The sequence below is a fragment of the Papaver somniferum genome, chromosome 10 (genome assembly GCF_003573695.1).
Source record: "Papaver somniferum cultivar HN1 chromosome 10, ASM357369v1, whole genome shotgun sequence".
In the NCBI taxonomy this organism is placed as follows: Eukaryota; Viridiplantae; Streptophyta; class Magnoliopsida; order Ranunculales; family Papaveraceae; genus Papaver; species Papaver somniferum.
In genome coordinates, this window is record NC_039367.1 from 27,079,153 (window position 1) to 27,085,806 (window position 6,654).

The following is a 6,654-nucleotide window of genomic DNA, read 5'->3' on the forward strand; positions in this document are numbered from 1 at the left end:
GCAAAAACGATTTGATTCACTCGAATCGATTCATGAGCTTTATAGCCACGGTTTGCAATTTGCATTCCTTAGTTAATATAATTATAAGTTCACAAATAATCGTCTTTAGATATAAACAACTCAAGTACGCGGACTTAGTTCGAAGACTTAAGTTCCCGGAAGGAGTTCACAAACTCCAGCAGATATTCTCGGGATGAGAACCTCCGCCAGTTCGTGGACTGGGTTCGCGGACTGAGTTCACAGCTCTTGTTCCGGTTTTCCTGATCAACAAAGTACGCATACTTTGGTTCAAAGAATAAGGACTTATATATATATGTGTTTCCACACAATGCTTATATCCAATATTGGTTATATAATCTAAACTCTCATTTCAATCATTGAAATATTATTAGAGGATGTTATATAGTTGTTATTCACAAACCATTTTTCGTCAAAGCCATTTTCAAAATTATTGAAACATAACATGACTTTCGTCACTAGGTAAAGATGAACTTGGCGAAAGCGAAAGCTTGCTAACACATATTTCGAGAAATAGATAAGTGAGATAAACTCGGCTCGAAATAGCAAATGTGTATAATCAAAGTCTATATAGCAAAACGACTTTTGTCTCAAGATATGAGATAGAGTAGATAGACTTTTGACTGATAGATAAGTTCAAGTCTCCACATACCTTTTAGTCGATGAAGTTCCACAAGTTCCTTGAGTAGTTCTTCGTCTTGTATGATGATCGCCATGGAGTTCTTGAGCTCAACTACACTTTCTATCCTAGTCCGAGATTTAGCTATAGTAGACTAGAAATCAAGACATATAGTATTGATCACTAACATTTACAAACATGCTTGAGATAGAAACACATGCGAGTTCGACCGAGCAGTGCTCTAACACACTACATAACTAAAGAAAGGGATTTTTGTTTCATATCACTACTTACTAGTGACCTAACTTAGCTTAATGAATTAATATCCTTGATTAGAGGGTGCTAATTTTTTTAAAGGGGCTAAGCAATAATTTGTGGCTGTTTTGAATGGTCAAAATGAGTTTTGGGGAGGGCGCACACCATAGATACCTCCTCCATCGCTCACCTCATTGTGGAGTCCATCGTTCAAATGTCCCAGGGTAGTCTTTTTTTTTGGTTGGTGAAGTTCATCGTTTTCTTCTCTTGATTTTTGACGTTAGCCCTTTTGTAAGTAGTTGTGTTGTAGGAGGCTAGAAGAGATCTAGGTTCATCTTTAGGAATCATAGTGCTGGTAAATATCACGTGTATCTTAATTAAAAAGGAAATACTTTCATTTTTCATCCGTAATCCAAGAAAAGTAACTCCATAAATGAATCTTTTATTGGGACGACCGAGCTAAGCGAGGGAGGACCTTATATTTCTTTATAACTATCACTTATCTTCTTAACATCAACTTCAAGTATTACTTCAGGAAAATCAAGCTCGGTTGCCGAATCAAGTTAGGTTTGAAATTATGCCATTTGAAAATTTTGAAAAAAAATTAAAGATTGGGAGAAAGAAATAGAGAAAAAAATTGGTGTAAATTTGTTACCTATTTATAGGCGACAAAGAACTAGCCGTTTTACACTAGACTTTCCATCAAGAGATATTGTACTCTTATCCATCGATAGAGTTGGCGGTAGAGTCAATATCACTCGATATAGACTCTATCACTCAGTTCTTCTCCCATAGTGACGCGGCTGGTTTGCCATGCCACCTGGTATGCCAAATGAATAATTTTGCCTTGCTACATAGGAATGGGCCTTAGAGGGGCAATTTTGTTTATGTCTGTTCAACATTTTTGTTAAAACTACTGATGTGGATGTCAAGAAGATAAAAACGCGTCTGATTTTTCTGACAAATCTTGAAATATTTCTTGTTTCTTGTGAACCATTTATTTAATAATTTAAGATTGGATGCTTCTCGTCCATAAATTTGATCAGTCATTCTTCCCCCAAGTCTCCTTTCGGTCTCTAGTATAAAAAACAATAGCTTTTGCAAACAAGAAGATCTTTCGTCTTTATTGTTGTGAAGTGTGATTTACGTTTATTCGTCGCATTCATCACACGGTGTAAAGTAAAAAGAAAAATTTTAAGACGTAAATATTTTAATAATGATTTAATATCATAATTTTGGGTTTATAATACAAAAACATTGTTTAAAGTTTGATGAGAAAATAAAATCTCTTTTCTTCATAAATTACTAATCTCTATGTTTAGAAGTATAGATTATTAATCTCTTTATTTATAGAATATTTAATAGTTATTTATTAATCAACCTGTAATTTTTGTCCTAATTACTATTAATAATATCAGTAAATATCTTTCCATTCTTTTAAAAGAAGCTTATATAATTATTAAAACATTTCGTATGCAAGATGAACGATAATGTGGGATCTAGGGATATCGGTATTGTGTTGGATGAGAACATTATAAGATGGAAGAGATGATGTCCCTATTTCAAATGGTAAAGATGGTAAGTGTGATATACTGGTGCAATATTTGGAATAGAATTCGACGATACCAACGAAATTTATGAATTTAATAGAAAATATGTAATTGCAATTTGGAACATCATTTGGATGTAAGATACGCTCGTCAAAAAAGGATGAGAGGATACTAAGACATGTAACTTATACCTATGTTAAGAATGGAAAGCATAAGACAGAATCAAATACTCCATTCAATCTCCTACAGGAAGATTTGAATATGCAAGGCTAAGTTAATAGCATGGTGGGGTGTACATTTTAAATGGCGGATTATTGTTTTTGTTTCGGAGCACACTCATAGGAGAAACCCAAGTAATAGTTGATTCACGAGATGCAACAAGTTGATTACGAAAAGTGTCAAAAAAAAAATAATCTTACTCAATGATATATAATGCATGACTTGAGATGAATAAGAATTTCAATATATGTGTTGTTGAAGCTGGTATATTGGAAAATCTTACATAATATGAAAAAGACCTTAGAAACAGGGTTACGAAAGAGAAGAATTTGGAGCTTGATGAAGGAGATTCTCACGCACTTCTAAAGCACTTTGAGGGAATGAAAAGTTGAAAATAAATTTCTTTTATATCATATACATGGACAAATAAAATCTCTCGAAGAATGTTTTTTGGGAAAATAAAAGGTACATGGAAGCATACAAAGAATGCGGCGAAGTGGTTACATTTGATACTACCTAGTTGACCAGAAGGGTGTTATGCCCTTCATTACTTTTGTAGGGGTAAATCACCATGGACAGTCGATTCTATTTATATGTGGATTTATTTTGAACTGATAGACCGAAAATTTCGTTTAGTTGTTAAAAACATGGATCAATTTCATGGGAGGAAGTGCTCCACAATATAGTGCAATGAAAGTTGTTGTTGAAAAGTTTTTTCCGCAGGCGAAACAACGATAGTGTTTATGGCATATCATAAGAAGATACCGAGAATTTAAGTAGTCATAAGAGTATCAAAACATAAAGTGTGGGTGTAAAAAGTTTGTCTATGACACACAATGTCCACAAGAATTTGAACAATGCTGGAGCGATATGTTGGAAAAGTATCCAAAGTTGAGATCAAGTAGATGGTTGACTACATTCTATAAAGCAAAAAAATCGTTGGGTGCCTTGTTATATGATGACAACTTTTTGGGCGGGAATGTTGACTACCCAATGAAGTGAAAGTTTGAATACTTTTTTTACGGGTATATTCATTCAAGAACAGCTTTGAAACAGTTTGCTGAACAATATGAAAATACTTTAAGAAACAAATTGGAAAAGAAAGCTTAAGGAAGATGCTAAGTCATTTTGAAAACTCATTCCAACAAAAACTTCTTATGAAATAGAGAAACAAATGCAAAGCGTGTACACTATGGAAAAGTTTAAAGAGATTCAAAAGGAGTTAACAAAGAAGATAAATTGTGAAATAGTTGACGTTGAAGATGAAATCCAAAATGGTATTCAAGTTACTAGATATGACATACAACAAGAAATTTGGTATTACAGATTATCATCTGTAGAAGATAAAGATGCCACAACATGTGTATGTTTAAATCAAGAAGATGTTATTGAACTATATAATTTAATTGAAATAGAAGAAACACAAATTCACAAAAATAATCTATAATATACAAAAGTTATGAAACATGTCGTTTCTAAGGTCTGGTTTGAAAATGATGAATGTAAATTAAAATGTAGTTGTTCTATATTAAATTTCGAGGATTGCTTTGTTCTCATGCGCTTTGCATGTTAATTTTTAACAAAATAACTTAAATTTCTGAACGTTACATACTAATGGAGAAAAGATGTGACTGTAGCACATACAAAGGTACCATTGAATTTTGATAGTTGGAAACTAACTCCCAAACAAAAGCGTTACAAAGATTTGTGTGATTACTTTGCAGATATTTCCTATATAGAATTTCGAAGTGATAACGAGTGCGATGAGATAAAGAAATGGATAGGAGAAAAGTTAAAAGTAATAAATGAAAAAGTATCAAGTGCCGCGACGGAAATGATTAGTACTGAAGTGAACACAGTTATAGAAATACAAAATCCCTCTTTATTTCTTACAAAAGGCATGCCATGTTTAAAGTGGAAATTGAATAAATACCCCCTCCTTTTCATTGGCTTCACAAATACCCTTATTCATTAATAATTGTATCCCTTAGCTTCTAGGATGTAATTCATTTTCTCTTGAATTTCCTAAATACCGTTTCTATATTAATAAAGATTTAGATGAAATTGTTTTTTCATTTATTATTTCAGATCTCCTGGTAGTGGTGGTGACGGCAACGGTGAAGGTGGTGGTGACACCATATTTTGGTGTCAACTTGGGTTGTTAACACCGTAATATGGACCTAACTTATTTACGGATTTTCAGTTTTAGTATCAACATGAATTGTGGACTCATATTTTAGTGTCAACTTGGGTTGTTGACACCGTAATATGGACCTAACTTATAGTGAAGTTTAAATATTAGTAACAATTAAATTGGGTTGATGAAATCATAATCCGGACCTAACTTATTTCTCATGAATTTTTGAAAGTTGGTATCAACTTGGTGGCGGCAGTGACGTAACGGTGGTGGAGGATATGGTGGTAATAGTGGCATCGAAAATGGTGGTGGACTGGTGCAGGCAGTGGACTTGTGGTGGAGAGGTGGTGGTGTTGCAGTTCGTGAATATGAAACGGTCCACAAACTATTTGTCATGATTCATGGACTTAAGCACAAAAAACGTGACTAGTTGCCTTTTTTAGTCAAGCTTTGATGTTTCCTCATCTAGGAAAAATGGCTATTCTTCCACACACAATTGATTGCCATAGTGTGTGTGATGTTTTAAACTCCTTTCTAAGTTAAATCGTAATTTATTTTATAAAAATATAATTTATGATGAAGTAATTTATTTACTTATTTATGCAAGACTGCTAACTTAGGAAAGAGTCTCAAAATAAGGAAAGTCTTGAAAAAGGAAAATCACAAAATTTTTTAGGATTTGAGAAACCATCCACTATAAATAAAGGGTTCATGCAAGCTACACAAACCATATCTTAGAAAATTTGTGTGTGCTTCATAAGATTGTTTTCCAACTACTTATGTTCTTCCTGAACAAGAGTGATATAATAAGACTTTGTTTAGGGATCACAAAGCACGAGTTGGTAATAATCTTCTTTGATAGTTACTCAACTTGTAATCTAGGTTAATTCAATAATCCTTGTCTAATCTAAGGATATTCTCTTCTGATATAAGGCCATTCGAGGATTATTGATCATAAACCCTAAATTTGATTGATTTCAATCTAAGATCGTATACCGACACTAGCTGGTCGAAATCTGGATGAGAAAGAAAACTTCATCTAAGGTGTCTCATAAATTTATTAAGAATTTTTAACAAGATATCTCTAGATTTATTCTAGTTGTGATTGTTGTAGAATAATTAGGTATATCTATAAGTTTTGAAGAATATAAACCAAATTCTACAAGTTTGTTTTGATATTAACTGGTAGTTGTTCAAAACAAACATAATATTTCCAAAACCTTGATTCGCATAGTAAAGGAAATCAAACCGGTGTTTTGTGAAAACATAATATAAAAAAAAAATCTTTACTTAGGTTAAAGAAGTTCTTAGGATTAAATGACGTCAGCGCTAATGAAATTAATTGTGTAGATCCTTGCCAGGTTCAAGGTACGTAAGGATCCCAATTATAACTGAATATTGGTATCAACTACATTCCAGTGTGAATTTTGGTAGTAGGCTAGTGTCTTTAGCGGCTTAATACATTTCAGTGTTCAAATATGGTCGAGGTCCCGGGGTTGCTATCACGGTTTCCTCGTTAACAAAAATTTTCTGTGTCTTGATTTACTTTTTACCTCCGCTTTATATTGTGTTTGATATAACTGAAATAAAATCAAGTGATTCGATAAACATCCTAGGTAGTTTTTAACTAAAGCTGTGTAGAACCTACACGACTTGTTCTTGAGGATTCGTATCTTGAAATATAGATCACAAGACTTGTTCTTGTTGAAATTCGGTTTGTGTACTATTTCGGTACATACTAGGTTAATCTTGGATATTGATTTTTGAGATCGTCCGAGAGTGCTTATATACAATAGGTTCACAGATCTTTGACTAAACTACTGATTGTACAAAAAAGATAAACCGTATACACATAT